The following is a 27,543-nucleotide window of genomic DNA, read 5'->3' on the forward strand; positions in this document are numbered from 1 at the left end:
TTTGATTATTTTCCAATGTTCATTTATTCCACAGTCTGTCTCTATGTGTACATTTGGGTATTTATCCATCGCTGCTACAGCAATGTGTGAAAGGGACCAATTCAGCCCTAGAGAAAGGAGTGGCCATGGTTACTGAGTAGTGCTAAACAGGGATGGCCCTTGCTGCAGTTGCAGGCATGGAGCTTTCAGCACCACCCAAGACCAGTCCTTGTTGTATCCCAGATCAGGGTTTTCTCTGTGCATGAGAAGCCTTTTCCTGAAGCCAACGGGGTTTACTGCGGCTCCCACTGCAGTTCTGTCCCTCTGGATGGCCAGCAGAGCCTGTGCTCCTGGTGCTGCAGTGGGCTTGGGTCTAGTAATCATCTGCTGGAGCCATATGTAATGACAAATGTAACTGTCACTCTGTCACTTAACATAACGGGAGTATTAAGGGAAATATTTGTTCATGGTTTGGCACTACCAGCACTTCTGTTGGGGTTATTCATTCCATTCCTTCTTTTCACCACTTAGTCCAGAGAGCCTGTAAAACACTTCATCTGCTCAGAGTTTCCCCTCACATTACCCAAGTGGGTGGTAGTCATGAATGCTATCAGGATTATCAAAATCTAAAACAGTAACTGCTGAATAGACTTGCTGCATCAAAAAGCACTTAGGCTTTAGTAACTGCAAGAACCAGACAGCCCAAAGGTATATGACCCAGGGCAGGATTACCAGTGTGGTATTTTGCCTATGGGCCACTGTGACTTTTCTGACTGCCAAGTCATTAGATAGGCTTAAAATTGGGGTAGTACACTAGTGGATCAAATCCTGCAATCAGGTCTCTCTTTAATTCATTCCTAATTGGACAGGCTGCTACTTTTGCAACAGTCAGTAGGTAAATGTGGAGATTTCTTAAAATTGGTAGTCAGAAGTTAGAATAGTTTCTGTGAAAATGAAGACAATGGTGTGAACATTGTTTTTGTTTGTTCTGCTCTTTGTGTGTGTGTACACAAAAGACAGAAAAAGACTGGGAGAGATAAACACTCTGCAATTACAATACACAAACCAAAAGCCATTTGTGGCTTTAGATCCCTAACACATATAGCCACTCCTAAAGCTTCTTGGTAGTCTACATGACAAGAAGAAATCTTTTCTGCGAGTGCCATTTGAAAGATACTTTGATTATGGAACTTGCAAATGCAAACTTCCAATGCAAATTTTGCTGTGGAAGCAATTTCAGGTACACATAGGTAAGGGAGGAGCTTTATTTAACAACTGAGAACTGAAAGTATGTAATGTTTTAGGAAACCAGAGCTAGATGGACAATGGGGGAAGTAGCAGAAGATGGAAAAAGAAAAGGAAAAGGAAAGAAGTTTATCTGACAACACTGTGAAAGAATAGATGAGTAGATACTATGACAGTTTCTTTGACCAAGATCTCTCTGTTAGGTACAAGACAGGATGGTGTTTCACCTGGGAATGCAGACTGTTAGTACTAATGAGCACAAGAGGATACCGCACACAGTAAGTCCAGTAGGCTAGATTCTGCTCCCTGTTATATTCATACAGCTGAGAGGGTATTTTAGTATCTAAGCAACACTCCCATCACCTGAAGAAGTGGTCCTAATGGTACTGTAATGCATTTGGTTCATGTTCTGTAGGAAGTGCCTGGCTAGTGCATCATAATGTGCTTGTAAACTTGAGTGCTGCATCTGCTGCCTTTCTCTTACTAGGTGCCTGAGAAGGAAGCCCAATGCAGATTTGACGTTGCCTAGACAGAGGATATCAGTGTATTATCCTGCCTGAAAAGGTCACTGATGTTCAGTTGCTTTCTTTCCAAGAAAGAAAAGGCTTTGAAACAAAACCTTTAGTTACTCTCATGGAAGGAAAGAGTGTTCTCTTCATGTTTTTGCCCTTGGTCCATGCTGTTACTGTGTAAGGCAAAAGGTAACAGCAAAACAAGTTCTGAAACATTTCTGTCGATATACATAGTTTATACCCAAATGACTGATTAGTAATAAAAGAGGTACACAAGGAGTATAGTCTTAAGTCTACATCCTGTTGACTGGAACTGGATATGAAAGTAGAAGCTCTACAGCTCATGCTTTAACTGTACCTGTTCTTCCTGAGAGCTCCTCTGGAGAAACACTGCTACTGGAACATGCAAGCGAGATCAGGTTTATTGTTCAGCTAGATGGTCTTGTTGCCTGTGTCTGATATATGAAGGATAGGTTCTCTTAGGGCTTTGTCAATGGAGGGAAGGTTGTTTGCTGATGATATATGCATCTATTAAGGATGTTCCATTCATGTTTTATCAAGCAAGAACTCTCGAATCTTTATTCAAGAACTCTTGAATCTTTAAAGTTTTCTATGGGTTATTTTTTTATTTGCGTCTCTGTATTAATAAACTGATCATTAATTTCAACACATTTTGTCAGTGAAGCAGAGATCTCGGTGACAACTAATGTCTTGAAAATTACTACAGTGGGGCTGCTTCAATGACTGGGCTGTTTGATCTCAAAAAATGTCAAAGTGCTTTGCTGCTCACTTTGCTGATCTTTCTGCGGATCCACCTCTCCAGCTGATTGAATCTGTAGCAAACATTAAAAAAATAATATAATTTAGCTTGGTACTGAAATCTGCAAGTATTATACATAGTCAACATGGTTAAACCTTGAAGTTCCATGCATAGGGTTGAATCCCATGACAGATTTGCTGTACTAGTGCTTCAGACTCTGAGTTTGCAAACATTGCTCTTCACGGTGGCTCATCTCTGATCCTGCCGGTTACTTGCATTAAGTCCCATTGCTCATACATACCTAAGAAGAAAAAAAATCACACATCCTGTTTAAAAGTTTTTGTGATGAAAATTTGAGTTTTGATGTTAGACAAATTCTGAATGTAAGGAAACTGAGAATGGGTCATTGCATACTAAATTGATTTCAAAAAATTGATTTAAAATTATTGTGGCTTACAATTGTGGTAGACTAAATCTCTACCAGTTCCAAATTTGACATTGCCATGAATACTTTGCTCTAGAAACCCTAGAAGCCTCAGACACGTGACAAACACTGACAATCCTAAGATTCTGTTTTGATATGCTTGAAATAGACATATACCTGTATTAGAGGTACCTTGTTAACAGCCTTTTAAAAACTTGCAAAAGGGTATTGTGGAAGTAAGGAGGCATTTTAAGTCATTTGATTTGTCTAGTGTTTTTTTTTTGTGTGTTTTTTTTTTTTTTTTTTTTTTTTAATGCTTATTTTTCACTCAGTTGTAAGATTCAACACAAGGAAGTTTTCACAAGTAAATATTAGCATGTTTTCAGAAATTACTAGACTCTGTGGGGATATTTTAGAGGGTACTTCTTCCCTGTCAGTGTGTCTTTGGTAGCAATGTTAGGTTATTATATGTGACATACAATACCTTTCATTCCTACCTATCCTGTCCAGGCTCAGAGTTGAAAATACTCATTGCAAAATTGTACTTTAAGAAGTATTTTCAGTGTTGAGTATTTCTGATGATCAACTTTGCCCATCTGGAAAACAAAGCGAAGACTCTGAGGCCCTCAGCAGTCAGGTTAGATCCCAACAGTGTGCACCCAATGAGCCAAGAAAGGAGATGCTCGTAGTCTGCTTCAGCAGTTAGTCTTCTCCAATTCCCCCTGCAGCCCCCAAACCTCAGCTTTCAGTCGTCACTCTGGGCAGCCTGACTGCATACTTCCAACTTCTGGCTTCTCCTAGACACTGCTCTCCTGGTTGCCCCAGGCTGCGCAGCGGTGCCATGTATCGCGGAACGGCGCTTGCATGGCAAATTCACTTCATTGCTCTGCTAATGGAAAGATGCAGAGCAAGTAGCTGGTTTCAGCAAGAAAAAGGAGAAGAGAAAAACAAAACAAAACCAACATCCAGCACCTGGCTGCAGCAAAATAATGAATTTTGCAGCAAACTTGCGAGATTCTGTGGAATCTTGGAACAACGCCAGACTCCACAACCACAGAAATGCTGAGTCTATGGGGCCCAGAGAGAGATGGCTGGGGCAGTTCACATCTCTCTGTCTTTGTTTCAAGCTCTTTGCAGTCTTTCAGAGGCATCAGATTACACTCCCTTCACATTTTCAAGGTTATCTTTGCTACTAAGAGGGCTAGAAAGTTCATTTTGTTTGGAGGTGAGCTGAGGTTGGGAAGGGAGGCTCTCTAGGCCTCCGCTAGGGAGCAGTTGCAGAGGCCACTGTCGCAGTGGTGGGTGACAGCCAGACACGGCCCAGCTTTGAACAACACCTTTGACAGCACACATACTCCTGTTACCTGTTCGGCACCTTGGGGGACAATGTCTACTAGGAAAACAAGTGCAAATACAAGTATTAACTTCAGTTGAAAACTTATAGCATTGTCTCCAGCAAAGATTATGTACGTGTATGTTCATCCTACCTGAGTTTGTCCCCAAGTATGACACAGCACTGTGTCCTCTTCTGCCTTTCCTTGCTATTCTGAAGAAATATAACATGCTTCCTTTTTGGAAAGATCTTCAAGGCAGTAACCAACAAGCACCATACAATTGCAATCTGTAACTGAGACTATAAAAATGTAACTGCCTTCACCCTTCCCATTCCCCTTCGCCTTGCTATCTGAAATTGGTCGGATATTGGAGACATAAGCCACAAAACCAACTTCTAACACTCAGTAAGTGTCAAAAATAACGAACAGCCAGAACTAGCTGATGTATACAAGTTTTAGAAATTGAAACGAGCAGCTGTTAGGCAGCCTGTGGTAGCTGTTCAATCAGGAACAATCAGTAGAATTTTTTTCTTCAGAAATATTTTAGTGAAAATGCTCATGAAAACTGTAATTCTTTGTGGACAGTTTGTAGACAGAGAAGTATACCTTATTCATTGCAAACTATTCTGGGGTTTGGGATAACACCACAGAGGAATTCTTGTTACTTAAGACATGCTTTCCCTTATCTATGGCACAAGTCCTGCAGTGCTGTAAGCAGCAATGCTTGTATCACTGAAAAGTGTAGTTCTACTTACAGTTCGTAGTGTCATGCATACTCATAAGTCATTGTGGGAGCAGAGCAGAAACTTGGCATTCATCATACCTCTTATTCTTGTGTTTTTCTGCTAATAATAATTCTTAATAATAAATAATTCTAGTTAATTCTTAGTGCACGCACATCAGTGCTGACTTTACGGTCACAGCTTTAGGAGTGAGATAGAGGCCTTGCAGGGGTTTGGTTGGGGTCAGTACACACATAACGTTGCTGGTTTTAGATGTACCTACTCAGAGAGATGCATCTTTGTCTTTTCTATGGTGCAAGGCATTTTTAGATTGCTTTATTAAAAATTGATATATATATATGTATGGTATGTAATGGTACATATAATTAAAAGTATAGAGCTCATCTGATTCTTTCCAGCTGCTATATATGCACTATATATATGTGTGAAGTCTCCCCTTGAAAATCTTGATGAAGCTGTAGCTTAGCTCTTACCAGTAAAAAGCAAACTGCCAGTGAAGTTTATTTTCTTTTTTACTAAGTTTTCTGGACCATTGTTCCGCTCGAGGAGCCATGTTTGTTAGTTTTGGCTCTCTGACTTTTCTTCCTTAAGGATAAACTCTCCTTAGGCAGTTGTACAACTATGCATTAAAAGACTGCATAACAGTTTATTCACAGCCTAAGTTCCAGCAGAATTCAACTGTGTGACTTCCTGGCTTGAGCGGGGGTGCATCTGTAATGTAAATACCTACTTGATTTTGTGGAAAACCAGGACGTTTTTTGTTTGTTCTTGTAAAAGATTCCTGCTGGAAGCTTAACTTTAAAGTTGGCATTCAGCCTTCTGTGCTGTGACTCGGATACTGATCTGATTTTGTGCTTTCATGGACATTTTTATATTTTAAAATTTTTAATTCAACATTAGCTTTGCTTACAAGCTACAGAGCAGAATAAAATCGCATTACAAACATTGTAGTATTAGATTTTATCACCATTTATTTCTTCTCGTCTGCCCAGGGATTTCTACATGTTCAGTAGAACTAATTTGCAGTCAGACACTGAGGTCTTCTAGAAGGCCAGCAGGCTCCACAAACTAATTTATCCAAATAACCAATCCCTCATAGGCCAACCATAGAAGGACACCAAAATGGCCTAAGCAGGCAAAGCCCCCTTTTGAAGTCTGGAATGTTTTGACTGACTTGAAACAGGCGGCAGGAATGAAGGGATAATTTTCAGTGACCCATGGGACTTTTTTGCCATTTTCAAATATTAGGTAAAACAAAGAGAAATTGCTTGTTCTAATTTAGAAAGACTTAGCAACCCGGAAGGTAACCAGACTCAGAATGGAGTACTGAGGTATACAGCTGAAGTTTACTCGGTGCATCAGGGGCTTGTGTCTAGCTGTATAGTATTTACACATGAAAGCACATGCACACACACATGGCTTTATTTATTCATACACATATGTAAACTCATTTTTGAATTTCATTTTTATAACAAAAATTTGTAAGGAGTATGTCTGTAGTAGTGAGAGAACTGCCTATGCCTATGTACTGTTTTTCTTGAAAGGATCATTTTTAATTAGAAGGACATGTTGCTTCTTATAAGGTTGGGATCTTCACTCAGCTGCAAATACTTCTGTGCCATACCTGTTTTCTCATACACCCTCTCCTAGTGCCATTCAAATAAGCACAGAATTTATGTTCAATTTTAAGTAAGATTCCTAGTCTGAAGTAGTCTCACAGACAGAAAGGAGAAGCATTTTTATGTGTATGTAAGAACATAATTCTTTACGGACAGTTCTAGGGTGAGAAAGGTAATATGAATATTCAAAAACAAACTTAAAACATTACAGATCAAGTACTTCATGTCTATCTATTTAAATGTACATGTTGAAGAAGGTGTGGGGCAATTTCAGCAACTTCACAGATTTCAGCTGCTTCTTTAGAGGTATGCTCCTAGAAATTTTTTATTAAATTTGCCATGGAGATTTAAGTGATAGGTCCAATTCTGTATTTAGCAACACTAGTGGCTCAGACCGACTACAGCTTTGAGCTTTGTCCCCATGACATTGATTCATAGATGAGATGGGGCTTCCTGGTGAAAAGAGTGTTGTCTATACAGAGGAATCACTAAGCCATTAGTCAGGTTTCTCCACCCATGCTTAATAGAAATATTAAAACAGTATTTTGACAAGAATACTGGTCACCATTTCACTCTTGTCCTTCAGATATCTTTTGTGGCTCTTGGGAGCCTTACAGAATATAACACTCATGGGTAAGGCAGATGCTGAACACCATTCCCTATGTACTCATACTGATACTTAGGGGTCTGCAAAACATCGCTGTGGGGCACTTGTGTATGTCCTGATAACTTTACAGGTAGCAATTTTAATCTGGCAGTTTACAGTTGGGACTCTATGTTGCTTGATTGAAATATAGGTGGTATCTCTCCTACATGCACAACAATCTCCTAGTTTTAGTTTGTGAGTTATTTGACAAGGCATATTCATATATAAGTCCCCCCTGGTTCCAAATTTCTCTAAAATGTTTGTGCTTAGTGTTGTGCCAGGGTAACAGACAAATGTGGTAGAATAACAGAGAAATCCTGTTTAAATGCAGCTTTCCATCTTATATATATTGTCCTCAGATTAGTGGATTTCAGAAACATGATGTTTAAATTAATGTTATTTGGTGTGAGTGTATATATGTGTGTCTGTGTGCATGGAATGTATTAGATTAAATTAGGTTATGTTCCAGCTTTTACTTGAGGAATATAATTTTGTTAGTAGTTAATAACGTTAATGCCAAGATTTTCTTGTATTATGTTTACATATGTGGCTAAAGTAAAATCAAATTATATTTGCTGGGGGTAAGATTATTCAGTCAAGAACCTGTTTACAACAGGAGAAATTAAAAATACAGGGGTTGTAGGAAAGAGATGCTTCTCTATTTCTTTCTACTTTGCTTTAACTGTGTTGTCTAGACTGTCCTGGAAGTTTTAGGCTCACCGGTCTTGTGGTCTGTGCACATAGCACAACAGCAGAGTCTGGCAGGGAGCAGGGAGGCTTCTCAGGGATTTCTCGTTAATCATGTAGAATTTGTCACCATGACATTTTGGTATTCAAAGCCTTATATTTTGCCACCAGCATTCATTCACACAGGGTGAACTTTCCATTATACTAACAATGCACCTATACAACCATGAAGCACAGCAGATGGGAAAAGACTTCTTTCCAGGTTCTGTGATGATCAGCTCATAGCCTGAAGCATGGGATTTGATTATTCTGATTATAATTTACAGAGCTATAAATGTTGTTAATAGTCATGAGTCAATTAATGAAATTGCTTGAAGATAAAAATTGCTTATTTTTTCTCAATCTGTTTTAAAAGGAGTGAGTAGGAAAGTAAGTCATTTCAGACATGCTTTCATGCTACTTTCATGCTGCAGAATTATTTTTAAATATAATCTGTTCTCTTTGGGCAAAATGAATGGGGATGAAAAAAGAGAGAACTTTCAGATAAGCACTACCTGCATACTTGTAGATTCAGGCATTTGCTTTTGCTGAAAGTGGGTTTAGTACTTTAGATATTTTTAGGAAAGTAAGCATGATCTATATTTTATTTTATTTTTATTCTTAATATTGGACATATTTTTCATGTTTGACCACCCTTTTAGACCTGTAAATAATTTAAAAGATCTAAAAGTATCTCTGTATTCAGAATCAACTAGTTAAATGCTTATATGCCTTGCTTTCACCTTCTGTTATTTGTACATGGAAAAAGAATCTAAATTTAAGGCCTGTCTCACTTCTATTTTTCTGCTCTAGTCTGAAGCATAATTTTTATTTGAACAAAGAATATTTAGTGGCAGGCTGATAGGTGCATCAGATTTGTGTGATTTGCAACAACATTTTGGAAAGGGAGAAAGCGTAAGATTTATGTTTTATTTTTCTCTGTTTTTAGCAAGACATTGTAAAAGCTAAGTGGCACATCAGGCCAGTTTATTTAGTGCACACACTGCATAAATCCTCTATGCAGTCCCTGGAATGGCTGTGTACTGCCATTATGCTTTCTATAAACAGAAGACAAGCACACTGCCAAATCTTTGCAGCACTGGACACCAGCTCATTCTGTTCTTAGCTTGTCTTGTTTATTGTTGCTCATAGACTATCTTCTATCTGCCAGTATTGCATCCGCTTTTGATCATGAGGAATAATGAGAGTCTTGCAGTTTTGATAGCTGGGCTCTCCATCTTCTCAATCTCTTCTCTATCTACAATTATGTATAAACTGATTGCATCTAATTAATTTGACAGTATTTTAGTCTAACTAAAGACAGTTAAGTAGCTACTCAGAAGCAAACTCTTCTGGGGCTGGACAAGAAAAGAGAAGCCCTGTAGCTCGAACACTCAGTTTTGGACTGGCAGAGAAGACCAAGAGGTATGTAAGTGCATCTATGTTGAATTAGACAAGATAAATCAGCTTGCTGTTCTGTATCTAACAGGGACCAGCAGCAGAAATTCAATGAGTAGGAGAAATAAAAGAAATCCTGCTTTTGATATCACATGCTGGGAATAGGCATTTAGGGGAGTTGGTAGATGGGAGTTACATCCAAACCATTGCATCTAATGCAGTCCTTCATGAAATTGTTTTTATCTGAACATGCTTATACTTCAAGATTCTGTAGCAATGAGTTCCACAAGTTAGTTACACATTTTCTAAGAAAGCATTTTTTGTTTAAAGCTTGCTGCCTAATAACTGCAGAAAAGATATGGGAGTGTTAAGCACCTATGAGATGAGAAATATTGAATTTTCAACTTCTGCTCACTTCCTACAAAACCAGTCCTTATTCTATAGACTTCTGTTGTATCAGCAATGTTGAGATGTCTCTCCCAGGCTGAAGAGCCTAGGACTTTCCTGAGGCTGGTGATGAGCTTTGTAAGAGAGATGCTAGATGTGAGCATTCTGACCTTATGTTTTCTGTTTTACTCTGTTTCCTTGCTTCCATAAATATATCTATTATAACCTTGCTGTTTGCCATTTTTTTCCAGGGCATTTATGGATATGTTTAATAGAGCAGGTCATTTTGGAATTCCACTGGTAACTTTGTGAAAACTACACGCTTATTCTATCACATCTTTTAAATAGTAATTCAAGACAGACCTTTTATTTTACCTTTTGACAAATTGTTTAAGAGCTTTTGGCTTGTGGGAGCTTTCCAGAAATCTAAATATACTACATTAACCAAATCATCCTTATCCAAATAATCATTAACTCCTTACAGAAATGTTAGTAATCTTGAAGCTATGACTTCCCTTTACAAAGCAATGCTTTCTCTTCCCCATTACATCATGCTCCCATGTGCCAACCAATTCTCTTGTTTATTATACCAGCTGATTTGATCATGCTTCCATTGTTTTAGACCTCTTGGGTGAACTCTTACGTCTGGGTGTTTTGTGCCTCTTCATTTTATCAATCTGCATCAAAGCTTCCTCTGCTAATACCTTGGTTTAGAGCTGTTAAGATCTTCTCTTTTTACATAGTGAGTACCATGCAAATAATTCATTTAGCTTTCCTGCAGTGACTGTATCTTGACTGAAAATTTCTTTATTACTACATGCAAATGTTGGTTTTTAACACATTTTTGATGATTTTTTTTTTTTTTTTACATTTACCTGTGCCCATAGCGAGTGGTTATTCAGTGATGGTTTTGTTGTTTTTTACTTTGACCTGTTTGTCCTGGCTTTGCATTTAAATCTACAAAGTTTAAGTCCTTTTCCTGTTTCAGATATTTAGCTGAAACGTATAGCACTCAACCTATATAACCCTCAGAATCTTCTCCAGGGAAGCCTAGGTCTCTGTGCAGGTCACCCAACCCTGTGCAGGTGTTTAGGTTGTGTAAAATAGCACTAGAAGCCTTGTTCGGGCATCAGAATTGTTTCCAGTGTATTTTTATTTTATTAGTCTTTTATCCCACGATTCAGTCTTCTTGTAGTCTTGTAATCTTTAGAGCATATAGAGAGAATGTACTGTTGTAATGTTGATCATTCACCTCTTACAAATGTTGTTCACCATTTTGTATATATAAATCCTTGGGTTAGCAATATCTATGGATCACATGCATTTTGTATAAAAATGCAAAACCAGAAAACGGGTGGATTAATTGCATCTTGACTTCCAGGATATACAGTTGTGACTTACGGGACACCTTCCTGAAATTATATATCTAAAGTGTTCCTACCATGTCAATTGCCAGTACTTCGAGTATGTCTCATAGCATAGCCAAATGCATGCTTGCACCTTTGGTGCCTCTTCTTATTTCTTAGGAGATGAAGAAATATTCCGGGCAATGAAATATAATACATGGTTATTAACTTTTGCTGGTTTATACGCTATGGGAGTCCTGGTATTCAAAGCTCTGCTATTGGAACTATTGGTCTGATTCTTTGTTTGTTGTTTAATTATGTGTTTCAGAAAGTCATCTCCCATACAGTCTAGCCAAACTTTTAACTAGAAATCTACAAGTATCTTTAGATGGTCTAATACACTCTTTGAAATATTTTAGTGATTTGCTTCCTATAGGTGGGCAGCCATAGTTTTGCCCATGTCTAAGGTAGAAGGGGGTGGCAGTTTCTTGCACTCTGCCAAGGTGTTCTCAGGGCTGGCAAGCTCTTCTAAACTAAAAACAGAAAATTGGGTCATGCAGGCAATGACACTTTTCTTTCTCTCAAAGCTAAAACAACAAGAAAAACAACAAGATATTTTGTATTTTGACATCCGTGAAGCATTTTTAAAATCCCAGAGTGAATAGTTTTAATAGTTTTTGAATTTCATCCTCCTGCCTTTTTTTTTTTTTTTTTTTTTTTTAATTCAGGGAGAATTAAATCACAAAACTCTAGTATGTAGACAGCATTTTTGAGACCATTTCCTTACAGCATAAATAACCATTGAAGTGAAGCTGCAAAGCAAGCAAAGTATACTTTTTGTTATTATTTGAGGCAACTGGCTCTCTTTATGAATCTCCTGTTTATGTGTGAGATTTTCCAAGTTTTTTTTTGTTGTTGTTTCTCAGAAGTGTTCTGCATGAGACAAGAGTGCCCTTTGACGATGTGTAAAGCTTTTGTATTATGTGCCAATGACTTAGAACAGAACTTACTATCCCCCAGCAACTTCTACAGTGGGAGGTTTTATAATCTTTGCAGATGTGATGGTACAGCAGTCGTGTCAGATCTGTGCAAATCCTTTTGTTGTTGTTAGAAAGCATTGTTTGAACATGTAAGCTGAATCACCAAACATTTAACCTGAATCACCATTAAGCTGTCACCAAAAGAGATCCCTTCTGCAGCTGACAACTGAGGTGACTGAGGTTTTCACATGATACAAAACATATTTGATACATGAACCGAACAATAGAGCTCATTATAGTGGATAATATGAGTGTTGTTATAGCTGTGATGAACTAAAGAGGTAATAGAGTCAAGATTTGCAGGAAAAAGTCATGTAATTTTCTAAAATGATGGCATAAGAGGGAGGAAAAATAAAATTGATTTTAGGTGCAAAACCATTCAGAATCTTTTTCGCTGAATGTATTCAGCTTAAAAAACAGCTTTGAAATGGAAGCCTTCTGAATTTGTGTTGAAATGGCATTAGCAGTTTTAACTAAAAGCCAGGATCCTAGGGTGCTGGCATCAGTAGCAAGTTGTGAAGATGTCATTCCCCTGGCTTTTCACTCTGTTCCCTGGCAATGGTGCCGTGGGATGCATGGTCATGACTGATGGCTTGGGTCAGAGCAAGGAGATGAACTTCATGCTTGCTGTAGGCAGGCAGAAGTAGGGTTTAAAATCTGTTTTGCATTCTTTGGATTATAGAATAGCTAGGGTGGTAAGAAACACCATCTCTAGCCACCTGTCCCTCCTTTCTTCTGTAATACCATCTTTTTGTCAAAGATATGATGAAAGAGTAAAAATTACCAATGTGAGCCCATCTATTCAAGAAGCAGCTACCGAGAGCTAAATTACTTAATCTTTTGAAAAAATATTGTTACTGTTTTTATGAAAAATAAATATAATCAATATTAAGAAGTAAATCAGTGACTATTTTTGCTTTTCTTTTCACTGAACCGATACAGTAATTGAAGATTGGCTCTAATACAGGGCTTTGTTCCAGTTGTTGAGCATTACTAGTCAGTGACATCTATTGACCCTCAGACCTCAAGTAGTTCAGCCACCTTGGCTTCAGTGCACTGTGTGTCTTTGGAGATGGTGCGTGCTGCAATGTCACTGGTTAAATCTTAGAGCTTGGGGCAGTCTTTCTGGGGCAGAAAATAGAATCTGCATCACCACCCCTATCCTCTGTGGCCAAATACCAAGCAAGTCTCTTGGAGTTCAAGATGTGGAGTTCTACTCTTAACTTAGCAACTGCTTTTCCTTCCTTGCCTTTATTCCTCGTCTTTCCTATCTCTTACCTTCTTTTCAAGAAGAAACTGTCCTAAGTAACCAACATGATTTCTTTAGCAAATTGTTGTAAGTCCTTGAGTGGCAAAGCTGCTAAAAAACAACCATTTCATTGCCTGTTACCAGCACAGTTTGGTCAGTCTGAGAACAGCTAGTAAGGTTATGAGCTCAACACCCCTCTTTCAACAAACTAGAATTAAAAGTGTGCAGGAGACACAGGAGTTATGTTTTTATCTTAACTGTGCTTCCCTCCCCTTCTGTATTTGCTTTGTTTAAACTTCAAGAATGGAAGATTGGACACCAGCTATGCAGCACCTCTGAATCCTTTTTTTATTTCTACCCCTTCCTTGGTCATCTTCTGGGGAAGAGTTAATTCAATAAAATCTGGATGACAATGACACCACATAAATTTTTTACCCCACTCAGGACATTCCCCCTTAAATAGTAGAATGTACATGTACATGTAAGTAGAAAGAGAATAAGAAGTATCACAAGGAAAGCAGTATGTAATACCTCAATATTTTGAAAACATGAACTCTTCTTCCTTTTTTATTTATTTTTATTTTTATTTTTATTTTTATTTTTATTTTTATTTTTATTTTTATTTTTATTTTTATTTTTATTTTTATTTTATTAAAAATTACAGACTGTCTGCATGGCGATCATTTCCATGGTAGTATGATGGTTTGTCTGTACTTACAGTGCCAAGCTGTATTGACTGCTTGTCACTGTGTAATTGAGAAGGATCAGGCTAATGCCTTTGACTCCCTGGTCCTCTTTGTCCACCTTCATTTTTAATAAATGACGTGATTTCAGGAAACCTCCTATACAGAACACACCCATTCTTCTGTGTTTTACAGCTGTTGTCTGCATGTCCAGAGCCTTGAGCAGGGGGAGGCTGTGCTGAGCATGGTAAAGGTGGGAACTACCCTGTGTACATGAGTAGGTAGTGAAATGCTGTGGAAAATGTAAGGAAGGCAAGTAAGTTTGGAATAAAAGGACAAGTCATTTGATCCCTCCTTTTACTTCCAGATGAAAGTGTTCCTCCATCCACCTCCCCTTCCTAGTCTTTGCCTTCTCTTCTTTGTTTTCACATTTCACAGCACAGTGCAGTCATTTTATTAGTTGAGGTTAACACATGACCAAGGAACATAAGTCATGCCTGAAAAATGATTTGTGCCTCTGAGCTCTCACGTCTTATATGACCTGTCATAAAATGAGAAATACTTGTTAAACATTCTCCCAGAAAAAAAAAAAAATTGAGAGGTATTCATTATATACCTATTTTCTGCTGATAAGCTTTGTGACTATTTGCTTACTTCACACTAATGTCAGATTTAAACTGATGGTTTTTAGGTCACCCTGAGTCCTTTCCTTCAGTGCTGGTACAGCTTTGGCTTTCCTCCCATTCATCATGCTAATAATAACCTGTGGATTTCAGCTGGTTTGGAAAAAAGACCAATGCTCTTCTTGAGATTTTCTTTCTTTTTTTCCAGCACTCATCATCTTCAGCCACTGATATTTTCTGCCACTCTAGTTTCTCGTTGTCAGTGGCTAAGTAGATAAACATTATTTCCTCCAATCTCTGCAGGGGGCACATGGCATTAGAGGCAACTGCTAGAAATAGAACTTGTGTCCTTGGTTTTGCTGAGCAGTTGTTGATTGTGTCAAACTGACTCCTAAGTGCAAGACTTTATGTAGTTGTTACTGCTGTTACCTAGAAAAGATTATAAACTCTTTCTGTGGTCTCTGTTACAGATGGGATGTACTGTTGCGGAGTTCTTTTCTTACTATTATTTCTTTTTAGTTCTTAATATAGGGTTATTTGGCAAATGTTCCATGCTTAAATACCTTTAAGCACAAATCCTAGAGAGATAACTTGTTTAGTGTGTTTTATTACTTTGTCTGCAAGCCTTTTTACCCCAGCGAGGAATTGTGAGTTACCTTTGTAAGGCAAAGAGAATCATCAGAAACAAGTGGCACTGAAAAACCTGCTGTATTTTATAATGTAATGTTTGTTTTCTCTAAGCCATTTGTTGGTATAAAAGTAAGTGAATTAAGTGCTAAGAAGTGTTGCACAGGACATGTGCAGGTCTGCCAACAAAAATAAACATGTGATGAAGTGTGTGATGCTCTTAGGGGCATGCTAAACAAGAACTGTCAGGATCACAAATAAGCTGACTGTGTAGAGTACATGTGCTGGGCTTCTGAACCAGGGATTATTTTCTTTCAGCACAGACATTCAGTTTAATGTTCACAAAGGAGTTTTAAAACTTTATTATTTTTAATGGCCCTGAATCTGTCAAAACTGAAGGACTGGGTTAACTGGCTGTTACATCCAATGTGTTTCATACAAAATCTTTGTGTTATCCAACTGTGCCCAAGTTTTCACTAGAGATATCATGATTATTCTGGTGATGCTTTTTAAAGATTTGAGACTTCAGTGAGGAAGAAATTAACTTTATTTGCTTTGAGATGTCCTTGTCTGACTGAATGTAATGTTTAGGTACAAGGAGGGTTTTGTGGTTAAGACGCAAACTTATTTGGGAGATTTGGGATATATGAACCCATGTCTGTCCTGCAAACTCTTTCCAATAGTGACACCATGCCACCTGTCTCTGCCTATTCTTTGTCTGAAAAATGGGGTAGTGATGCTTTCTCTCCTGTCAGATTAGTCTAACTCGTTTAGGTTAGTTGTAGTGAGGTTATGTATACAAGTTGCACTAAGCACTGTCTTCCAATCCTGAGTATTGAAATTGTGTTCCCTTTTGAAAGCTGAGTGAGAGAGTGCCAGACACCAGTGCTGAACTACTCTATGTTTTTGCTTTCAGTAATAAAGATGAAGAAACTCAAAATATTATTCTTGTGGACATTTCTGTGTAGATGCTCATAGCAGCTATATTGCAGTGGACAAATCCAAAACACACAAGGAGTGACCCTATGCTTTGCAGTGATAAATATCTGAAGTCTAGATTTGGACACTATAGTCTGTCCCTGTGGGGGGAGTGGGAGTTATGTGTACACAGTTAAAACTGTGAATTTGATCCAGATTTCCTATGCTCTCGAAACTCAGTAATTTTCCCTTAAAACATATTCTTGTGTCTTATTTCTTCCTCTTTATAAGTACATACACATTTTACTTTAAGACTGTTTTATAGTCTCCAGACTACTTGTGAACTATTGGATTTTTAGAACAATTACTTTCTCTCTCAGACTTTGACAATTTTAAATACTGAGCACATATTTAATACACACTGTTCAATTCTTACACATCTTTATTCTTATCTGGTCAGAAAGTTATATGGGAATATTTTCTGATAATCCAACATTATAGAATGTGGTTAGTAGTTTTTTAGTCTATTGAGTAGTTTGTTTAATACAAAGTGGTGCTGAGAGATGAATGAAGGAAATGTCAGGATAAATAAAGCAAAATTTAAGCTTGTTCTTCAGCTCTTTCTAAAATAAGACACAGTTTACTTTATCTTACTTTAGTCATCTGTTGTTGCTTCTATGTGCAATAATACTACCTGACCAAAAGTATATGTGATACAATTTTAATAGTGACAAGAATCTATTATCTTGTAACTTGATGGCTTTTTCAACAATGCAAATTTTAGAACAAATATTTTTAAAATGATAAATATAAAACTGTTTGCCACATGTATTTCTTATATTTATCTTATCTTTGTCTTATAAATAGCTGTTTTTCCTCTATTAATCTATGTTTCAAACATTAAATGCCTTCCTCGTGGCAGCTGTCTATTCAGTTGTACTATAACTACTGACATGTTAAATTCAAAGTGGAATGTCATGGAGAACGCAGATAATATATTTAGTTCCTGTCACCAGACAGCATAAGGCACCAGTACGTCTCGTTCTCAGAGGGGCATGCCAGCTACTTTCACTGCAATGTTCCCCTTCAGTTAATATATTTTTTTAAATTTTTTTTTTAGAGGAAACATTAGTCAAGACTATCAGCATGGTTTTTACTGCAATCTTGATAGTTATGAGTATCTGAAAGAAATGTTTTAAACAAAATATTTTTAAAGCAATGTCAGAGAGGATATTTAGAAGAATATATGTTTGTTTTTCTAATGCTGTGATATGTGCAGTCTTTACGCATGTTTTAAAAAAAATGAGTTGTAGCTGGAGTGGATATAGTAGGACTCGGTCTGAATGATCAGAAGCAAGCCATCTGAAAACAAATTATAGAAGCTTATGGAAGGGAAAACTTTCCCAAGAGCATAGTGTAAAGCTTAATCCATATTTCTAGAAAACTGCAGCTGTCAAGCTTTCTTTTATTACCCTAGCAAAATGCTGTGTCAGGTGTTACGAAGAAGTATGGCCATGCATTTAGAAAATTAATAGCTTCCTTACATCAGATGTGTTAAATAGAAACATGTCTGGCTGCATAGCCAGTTGTCATATTTTGATGTTCCCATTGAAAGTTATTTCTTTTACTATATGATTTATGTTCTGTAATTAAGCTGAGAAGAAAGAGATATTTTGTTGGGACAGTGATCTTCATGCACATAAAAAAACATTTATAGGATGAGACCAACATTTGCTGTGCCAGTCTTTCTATATGTATTGCAGGTACTCCTGAGGGCAGTTGCTATTCCGACACAGTGAATTCTAGTGTGAAACAATAAAGAATTGCCAATTTGCCGTAAAGAAATTGGCATTGACATTAATTTGTATCACTGATAAATTGTGTTCAGTTTGTCAAAAGATCAAAGTGTCAGTCCATAGAAATATCTAATACTGATGCTCTGATTTTTGATAATTTTTTCATCCTTTTTCAAAATTTTCAGTTCTTTCAACTAACTGTAGATTACTACTGGCATGAACAGCTTAAACATCAGATTTTATGGAGTTGCTTTCTTTGTTGAATGAAACTTGGCTTTTCCTTTTGTTGAACTTCACGAGGTTCCTCTAGGCCTATTTCTCCAGCCTATCAAGGTCCCTGTGGTGAATAGCAATTCTTCCCTACCGATCTGGGAGGGCAGGGTTGAAAACCTGAGAACTTCACAATCTGTGAACTTGTTGATAGTGCACTCCACCCTGTCTTCTTGGTTATTAGTGGACACTAAACAGTACTGGACATAGTATGAATACCCAGGAGATGCCACTGACAGCTAGTTGCCAGCTGCCCTTTATATTACTGATCAAAACATCATAAGTTTCAGCCAATTTTCCACCCATCTTATCATCTACTTATTTACCTGAAAATATACTGTGTGAAACTTGTAAATTATTGTCCCCAGAACCAGTCATTTCATTGTGAAGATGGTCAGGCTGGTTAAGCACAGGTCTCCTTTGGTAAATCCATGCTGGCTATTCCCAGTTATGTGTCCATTATGTGCCTGGAAATGTTTCCTGAGAAGATTTGTTCCATAATCTTCCTTGAAGACTGAAGTTAGGCTGACTGGACTTTACTTTCATGCCATCTCTTATTCTTGAAGATGGTGTGACATTTGCCTTTTTTGAGTCTTTAGGAATCTCTTCTGATCATTATGATCTCTCAAAGATGATCAGTGGTGTTGGTTTTCCAATTCCACCTCTGTGCTCTCAGACCATCTCTCTATACTCCTTAAGAATAGCCTGCCACTTCCTCCACCTGTCATGTACTTAATTTTTGTGTTTGAGGTCAATCAGGAGTATCCTGTTCAGCCATTCAGGCTTTCTGCCCTGCCTGCTCAGCTTCATGCTCATTGGGAAGGACAATGGTAGGGTTATGACTGAGGGTCAACCAGCTTTTCTGGGCCCCATGGGATCCTGCGAAGCATGTCCCTGAACAAGCCAACAGCTACTCTTCAGAATGATAACTTTAAATATATGTGAGACTGGGTCTGAGCCATAATCTGTAGGACGTAATGTTCGGTTGGCTCTGTGGTTTTACCTCCATGGCTTAGGTCAGATGAGAAGGGGGAGACTGTAGGTCTGGTCTTCAAGCTGGCATCACTGTGAGGGAACATGGAGAGGAAGAAATGGAGGTATGCAACTTCCACTGAGGACTATTACTGTTGACATTGGAGCTGCTGATGGCACTAGCTGATGGCATTAGCAAGTTTAATTTTCAAGCTCTGATTTAGGCAATCCAAAAATGGAGAAGATCATTGCTACAAAGAGCATATAGGATTTGTTATTTGGATATTATTTCCAAAACATATTGTTTGGATCAAGGAATCCTCATATCTAAGAAAGGTAGGAATGAAAGATCTGCCAAAAGTGTTTCCCCTTTTTTCCTCGGAAGAAAGGTGATTTTACAATGCACTGTAAATGCATTAATGTAAAGTGTTGTTGCTAAACTCTGTACAGCTAAGAGGTAATTGCATATTATATAATAATAACTATTTTTCTATCACTATGTTAATTTCCTTATACATCGATGGCATACCCACCCCCAACATCAGTTAATATTTCTAAAATACCAATAAATTTCAGACATTACAAAGCCCACTGAAAATCAAACCAGAAGAGTAGCTAGATCTTATAATGCTTGTTTTATCAATGTTTCTGGAACAATAGATAGGCAATTTTTGCTCGTTAAATGTGATGCTGAATCCAAACTCATGCACCTCTTTTTCACAGACTTAAGATAGGATGGAAAACTCTAAGTCTTACAAAGAAAAAGGACCTCACATAGTTTTTAATTTATTGCTTGAGTCAGGAGACATTTTTAACCTTAGAAAGTAATTGATTCGTTTCTCTCAGTTTTTCAGAAATATCAGTTTATTTAATGTAAACAGACTAGAAAAATGTATCACAGAAGAAACTTGATGACAAGAAAACTAAAAACACTGGAGTTTGTGTTTTATTTATTGCTTAAACTAAGCAATAATAAATTAAATTAATTAAATTATATTAATTATTAAATCAAAAAGGAAAAAAGTGTTTACAAACACTATTTATGTTTGATTATAATATTATGAAGTACAAAAAAAAAAGTCTATATTCACTTTTTAATCTGCAGGTTTAGTGCATGCATAAGGCTTGATAGCACTTGTAAATGTGCAGCTTTTCATTCAGTGGACGATGTCCTTGCTGAGGTCCTTTGTTCCTAGCTGAGGAAAAAAAAAAAAAAAAGAAAAAAAAAAAGCAGTCTACAGGCTGTATTTTTAATAAGTGATCACACCTTCTCAGTGTTAGGATAAATGTAGATTTACTGGCACCAGGCAGATTTTAGTAGAAAATAGTCAATGAGGTGCTTTTGAAGTGATAGAGCAAACTGGAGCAGCTCCAGAGAGCAGCATGCACTGATCTGCCAGGGAGGTATGACTGGAGCAGGTGGGTGGCAATGTGATTTGGAGGGGTTGGGGGACCCTGATGAGCCAATGACAGAACAGTGAGATGCAGAACATCTGAACAGTCACAGGAGAAGTGCTGTGGCTTTGCTGTATCTTCCATAACCGTGTTGTACCCTTTGATAACTCATCCAAGGCCATGTTGCATTTGAACTGGAAGGATGCTCCCTATGACAGCTTTATCCCTGCCATGCTAATGGATTTGAGACAAACTCTTTTATCTCAAGTTGAAGGAAGAGTTTTTTCATGTCCATTTTTATCCATAAGCTTCAAAGGAAATTGCTTTAAATAAGTGAGCATTTGTCTAGAAATTGGCAAAATTTAAAGCTGGCTGAATGCCTGTTTAAATGAAAAAAGAAATAAAATAACAAAACATGAGTGCAAATTGTAGATGTAAACCATGGTTTATTAGCTTGAAAGAGGAAATTGATTTGTGTGGGTTCTTGTTTTTTTTTTGTTGTTGTTGTTTTCCTTTACAAAAGAATGCAAATTATTATATTTTGAATTACTATGGTTTCTGTGTGATGTTTATGGCATAAACAGAGTCCTCAACTTCTGAGAGCCTGATAGAATTTTATCAATTCCTGGGGGAAGTTCTTGCTTTTGAATGACCAGTAATTTCTACGTCATTTCATCTACGTGTTAATATTTATGCTCATAAAGCATACAAAAGAGTAAACCACTCTTGTGGCAACCTTTAAAAGCTGAAGCTAGGTTACAAAATTTGATAACCACAAAAGCTATTTAATGCAGCTAAACTCCAGAGCCCAAATATTTTTCCATTATGCAATGCAGAAAACAAATTCAATAGCCACAACATAAAAAAAAAAAAAATCTGTTCTTCCTGGGGTGTTTACAACTCTGTGTCTCTTATTTTGAAGATTTTTGTAACTGCTCCATTTATTGTCTTCAGAGAAAGACAATAATCAATAAATGAGTAAATTTACTGACAAGTTGACAGAAAATAGAAACTCTTGGGTTACAGTCAGTAGACCTTTTTATGCACACATTGTGAGATAAGGTATGATCAGAAATACAGTGCTGAATTCATGATGATATGGGAAGAGGCTGAATTGTTGAAGAGATTGAGTCATATAAATATGTATGCTAAAATGTTAGCAGTTGCTTTGTCTCTTGCACCTTAGCCAGGCTGTGTTACTGAATGCTAGAGGCAACACACTTAATTTAGAAATTGCTGAGGAAACTTCAAGAACAATTACCAAAATCTAGTTTAAATTCTGTAGTCCTTTCCTACTTGCTGTCAGGTTTCCAGCAAGTAACCTGCTGCCCTGCTGACCTTAAACCTGGGGATATCCTTAACACAAAATGCTATTTGTACTAAATTATGAAAACTTAGTTTTGTAATGTACCTTGCATCTAGGAATAAACTAGGACCATCACAGTTGCTTCTTCTAAAGTCCTATATTTGTTGAACCTAGAACTTATCAAAGTAACTTTTTTTATTTTCTATTTATTTTCTAAAATGTGCACAAAGTTAGAAAAAAAAATATGAAAAGGACTTGAAGTTTCTTCTCTTTTTGATCCTTTAGCAGTAGGAGGTAGACTTTCCCAGTCTGTGGAATAGTCACAGTAGTTGAAACTCTGTTGAGCAACACAAAGACCTTAATAAAAGGGCATTTTTTTAAGACACAAGTGGGTGTAACTGAGGCTGCTTTTTGAAACAAATATTTCTATGCTAAAAGCATTTTTACACCCGTACAGCTATGATTTTTTTTATTAATAAGATTTATACAAGTATTCAAAAAGGGGAAAGTGAGGCATAGTTAAATATTAGTGCAGTTTTGAGCTGTGAGTAATATCTGTGATGACGTGATTGATTTTAAACTTTTCATGCTAGGACATTTTATTTTTCTGTACAACATACCTGAGTAAAAACATGGGCATTTTGTAAATACACATATAGATATGTTATATGTGGGTTAAGTGAATTGGGAGGATGTGTCAAACAAAGTTATACTGAAAGTATAACTATCATCTGTTGTGAATGGATCTCAAATTTACATACATGAAAATAGAACTATTAAAGTAATTTTTATTCTAAATGCTATTTAAATTTTAGAACTCTTTATAGTGAATTCCTTGTTTTCATTCCTGTTGTATTTATCTTTGCAGGAGCAAAGTACTACAATCACTAAAAATCTCAAAAGTCTTGATTTGGCAGATTGCATATCCCAGAAGAAGGGTATTTGTAAGAGGGAATTTATACTTAACCTTTCTAGGTATCTGATTGAAAGAAAATTACTGAGAAAACTCTGTGAGTACCAAGACTCCTTTTTAAGGTGACTGACATGTTTGAAATATGGACAAGGTGATGATGAGGCAGGTCATTCATCATACTGTTTTCCATAGTTGAATGGTTTGTTATCATGAACTTTAAAGTTTACGGAGAAGATCTTCAGTATGAAGTGAGTGAACGTGGAACATTTCAGTGGTACTATAATTAGTCTTACCACCAAATAGTGCTTTTGCAAACCTTCTGTTTCTATATTTATGAACTATTATTAGTTTGTTGTAATACTAGCAATATATAAATTGTTCACTGTAATGTCTAGAAGCCTCATCACAGACAATGTAGGTGAATGATGAGATAGGTAGTTATTTTTAATGATTGGACCTAATACAAAGATCATGAGAGAAATTGTGACCACATTGAAGTGTGAATCTTCAGAAGAGGATCACTAGTGAATTCAGAGGGACCAAGCTCCCATTTTTCCATTTTTTTGCAATCATCATTTTTTCTTAATTGAAATAATTCCATGACCCAAATACTTTTTAAATAAATAATAATAATAAATAAATTAAAAAAAAAAAAACTGTCAGAGTGTTACTGTAGGGCATGCCAGTTTCTACCATTAGTCTAGAGTGGATTAGTTTATTAGTCTACCGTGCATTTCAAAGACTATTATTTTGACTTACATCTGATCAAAAGTAGACCTTTGAATGTTAATGTTATGAAGCTCAATCTTCAGTAGCTGTCTCCTGTGAGAATTTCCTAGTATCTAAAATCTGACTGAGGTTATGAGGTAGTCTTTCCCTCTATAGGGAAGAGCTAATCAGAACCACTCTTCTAGTTTGGGTTCTCTTTCCCTTATCACCAGAGAAGCAGCACTCTGTCTGCCAGGTTGAGGTGTTACCAAGCAAAGAATGAGATGTATGGCCTGTGAAATGCTTAGTATTTTTCTTTTCATGTGAGATCAGATTTAAACATATCTTCACCATTATCAAATGTATATAGAAAATATAACTAACAGGTAAGTCATTACTAACAGGTAAATCCTTCAGCTTCATCCTGTGCTGAAATGTACTTTTTAGTGAAAGAAAGCAGATGTCATATAGCACTCCATAGGATCCTTTTAAAATTCAGATTTTTTTAAATCTAAAATAAGAGTTCAGATCTTTCACAGAGTTTGGTCATAAAACTGATAACCTGGATACCATGTTTCGAGGAAGCAAAGTTAAATACCTTCCAGCATTTAAGATGCTGAAAGATGCGAGATGGGAAGCATGGAGGAGCTTAACAGGGAAGTGGAACCTAAACTGTTTGACTTTGGTGTCCTATATGGTTTACTAAGAATGCATGTAATTGTCTTACGGGTACCATGTCATCCCTCTGAATTGAATTACTTATGTAATATCTAGTCTTAATAGTAGGTGTAATTTCTTGGTGTTTAATGACTGAACAGAGACTAAGAGCAGGATGATTCATAATTAAAAACAACAACAACAAAAACAGTTCCTAGCCAACACAAAAATGATACAGGTCCATAAAACTTTGGATATGTCTTTTAATATTTATTTATTTCTATTTTTGTTATATTAAACAGCATTAATAGACCAACAGACTTTTAAAAGTCATCTTCAACTATCTATAACTCTCAGAAAATTAAAAGTGGTCACACCTCATCCAGAGACTTGTAGGCCATATTCTTGCTTGCAGGTTTCCATATTTCATCACATACATCTCTGTAAAGGAGCATACATCTTAACTGATTTTATTTATGTTCTTTTAAAAACAGTTGATGCATATGTAAATGGCAATGCAAAGTGCAGAACATTTGGACGAGTCTTCCAGAAAGATAGTTATAACCATCCTATTTCAAATGAATCAGAGGGGACAGGCTGCCTGTCTTGAGGACCAGAAAAAGTAGTTGCCCTAGTCAAGACATGGAAATTTAGAGGGATCAGTGACCTAATTAAAGAACAAGAATTCTTCTAGTGTTGATGCCTAAAGTTCAGATGTTCTTTTTATACAGGAAACTCGCCTGCCTGGCTGCTACACAAATATTAAAACAACTCTGTGTGAGACAAGTTTTTTCAGCATCTGGTCTGCAGCACCATGAGACAGTAGCTAAATCTTAGCTATGCAAGGCCTCCTTGTCAATCTTGAGCCTAAACATAGTAGCCAGTGTAATAAGATGTTTATTAGGGGAAACAAATAATTCATGTCTTGAGATAAACTCCTAACACTGACCGCATTCCTCCTGAAAGTTACAGTAAAATGATTACTGTGTTTTCTTTCTAACTACATTCCTTTCAGGAAGAGACACTGCATGCCTGCTAAAGTCATTTGTAGCCTTGTCCTCCATATAAATGAATGTCAAGGTTGAATAAGATAACTAATGAGTTGGACTACCTCATACTTGAACACCAGAAGAGAGGTAGCTCCAAGTTTCCTTCCTTTAATCCTTGGTGGGTTGCTCTGATTCTTATAACTTTTTCTCCCAACAAAATTCTTACTGTGTGTTTCTGGAACAAAATACCTTATCTAGGGCTTATCCAAATCCCATTTACTTCATTACCACATTCACCTTGGGACAAAAGCCGTTAATGCAAGACAGGTAAAATGTGAAAACAATGCTTTCCAACTTTTCTAACTTTACATTTATAAATCTAAATATTTTAGTATCAGAAATGTGACAAATGGATTGAGAGCTTTCAAAATCACAACCAGGAAGTATGTTGTACCCTATAGCAAATGTTTTAAAAAGGAAATGACTGAATAAATTAAAACATTGGAAGACAATCTGAGTTACATAATAGTTATATGTATTAAATCATTCAGGAGAAGTTGCAGCTGAACTAACACTGTAAAACTGAAATCTCTGTGGTAGACTCTTCACTCATTGAACTTATTTAAAGTGTAACAGTGAGGAGTGAATGGTTTGACAAGATGGAAAATTGCTGCCATGGAAGAGATACGTTCAGTTATTCCTTACAGAGGAGAAGATGATGATTCAGTTACATGCTAGAGAGAAGCAATTAACTACATCAGTTTAAAACTGATGCTTATTTGAAATGATGCTTAACCCAGAACCAGCTCTGTCCCTCTTATCTGAATGCTCATCTATAAAAGGAAGAAAGTATGAGCTATTCATAGTGAAGACATAGATGCTATTACAAATTGTTTACAGTCTGTGTGAACATCAGGTCTAAATGTTTTCCCCATAAATGCTCATGTAAGCACCTCATTGATCATTTTTCTCTCAATATGTTCTTCCTGTTTTCACTTCAAGTATATGACATAACTACAGGCCTCTTAAAATTAAATTCTTAATAGCCAAATATGCAATCCTTTATAAGGGAAGCCACGTAGACCAACAGATGATTTGAATCCAGATCTTACTCTGTTATCTAAATTAGGAGCCAATGGCTTGGAAAACAATTTAATTTTATGATGAACTGGAAACATTTCAGTAAGTATTCATACCAGACTGCTACAACACACAATCTTAGAAGGGTCTTTTATAGGTTGTATGTATGTTAAATATTTTAAAGAACAGAAGTTATTTGTTATCAGTAAATCTAGAAATGTTTTTGGTCTTTCAGCAGGGTACCTTTTCCATTTTTAAATAACTGAATTTGAAAAATACTTTGCTATATGTCAGACCAAAGTATTGTACTTGGTGTCCTGAAAAACAGTTATTTCACTTTCTTATATTTGTTTTTCAAAAAGATGACTTGACAGAGCTGTTTTCTAATGATCTTCCTGTTGTAGCCATTGTGAAAATATCAGGTTTTCTTCTGGTAGATATAGAAGCATAAACATACAGACATTCTCCTATACTCATATGACAAAAGCATTATAATTTCATTCGTGCACCTAGAGCTTACCAGTTCAAGGTATTGTCCACTTGTGCATTCTGAAGAAAGAGTGAACTCCCTCATCAAGATGCATGCCATCATTTTTATCATTTTATCATTATACAATGCATTATCATTGTATAATGATAAAATTTTTGCTACCATAAAAATAAATAAATAAATAAATAGTAAATACAGAAAAAAATAATAATTAATAGGATTCCATTATATTTTCTGTTGTGCTTTCTATTCAGTGATCTAAATAAAAGCAAAGGTCTTGTGCTGAGATCTCAGGGGAAGAATTTTACTGGTGCATTTCATTCCACAGGACTGCAGATTTTAGACCAGAGGTGGACAAACTTTTTCATTGTTGGAGCCCCATTCAAAAATCCTTCCAAATAAAAAGCTGCATGATGTTCATGGCATACTTAGAAAAATAAAGGCTAAAAGGACTGTGATTTCCAAACAAGTAATGGAGGAGCCCCAGTGCTCAACAGGGCTGACCTATCTTGCTTCTGAGTTGCAAAGCAGTTGAGAAATATCAGCTTCTGCAAGCTGAACCTTGCTAGCAATACAGATTACCTGGCAGCTCGATTAAAACCTTGCAGCTGGCCTTTCTATTTAGCTTCACAATAGGGAAATCCCTTTGAACTACTCTGAATATCCACTTCTGTCTAGCACCAGATTTTTGCCAGCCTTATCTGATTG

The 27,543-nt window shown here is 36.7% G+C and overlaps 1 protein-coding gene across 2 annotated transcripts in view; it reads left to right on the plus strand.

Moving 5' to 3' along the window:
• The window catches only part of EYA1 (EYA transcriptional coactivator and phosphatase 1), a 163,118-nt gene that overhangs the window by 13,594 nt on the left and 121,981 nt on the right, over nucleotides 1-27,543 (plus strand). The window lies entirely within an intron of this gene.

This window comes from Anas platyrhynchos, chromosome 2 (assembly GCF_047663525.1).
Source record: "Anas platyrhynchos isolate ZD024472 breed Pekin duck chromosome 2, IASCAAS_PekinDuck_T2T, whole genome shotgun sequence".
NCBI classification, from domain to species: Eukaryota; Metazoa; Chordata; class Aves; order Anseriformes; family Anatidae; genus Anas; species Anas platyrhynchos.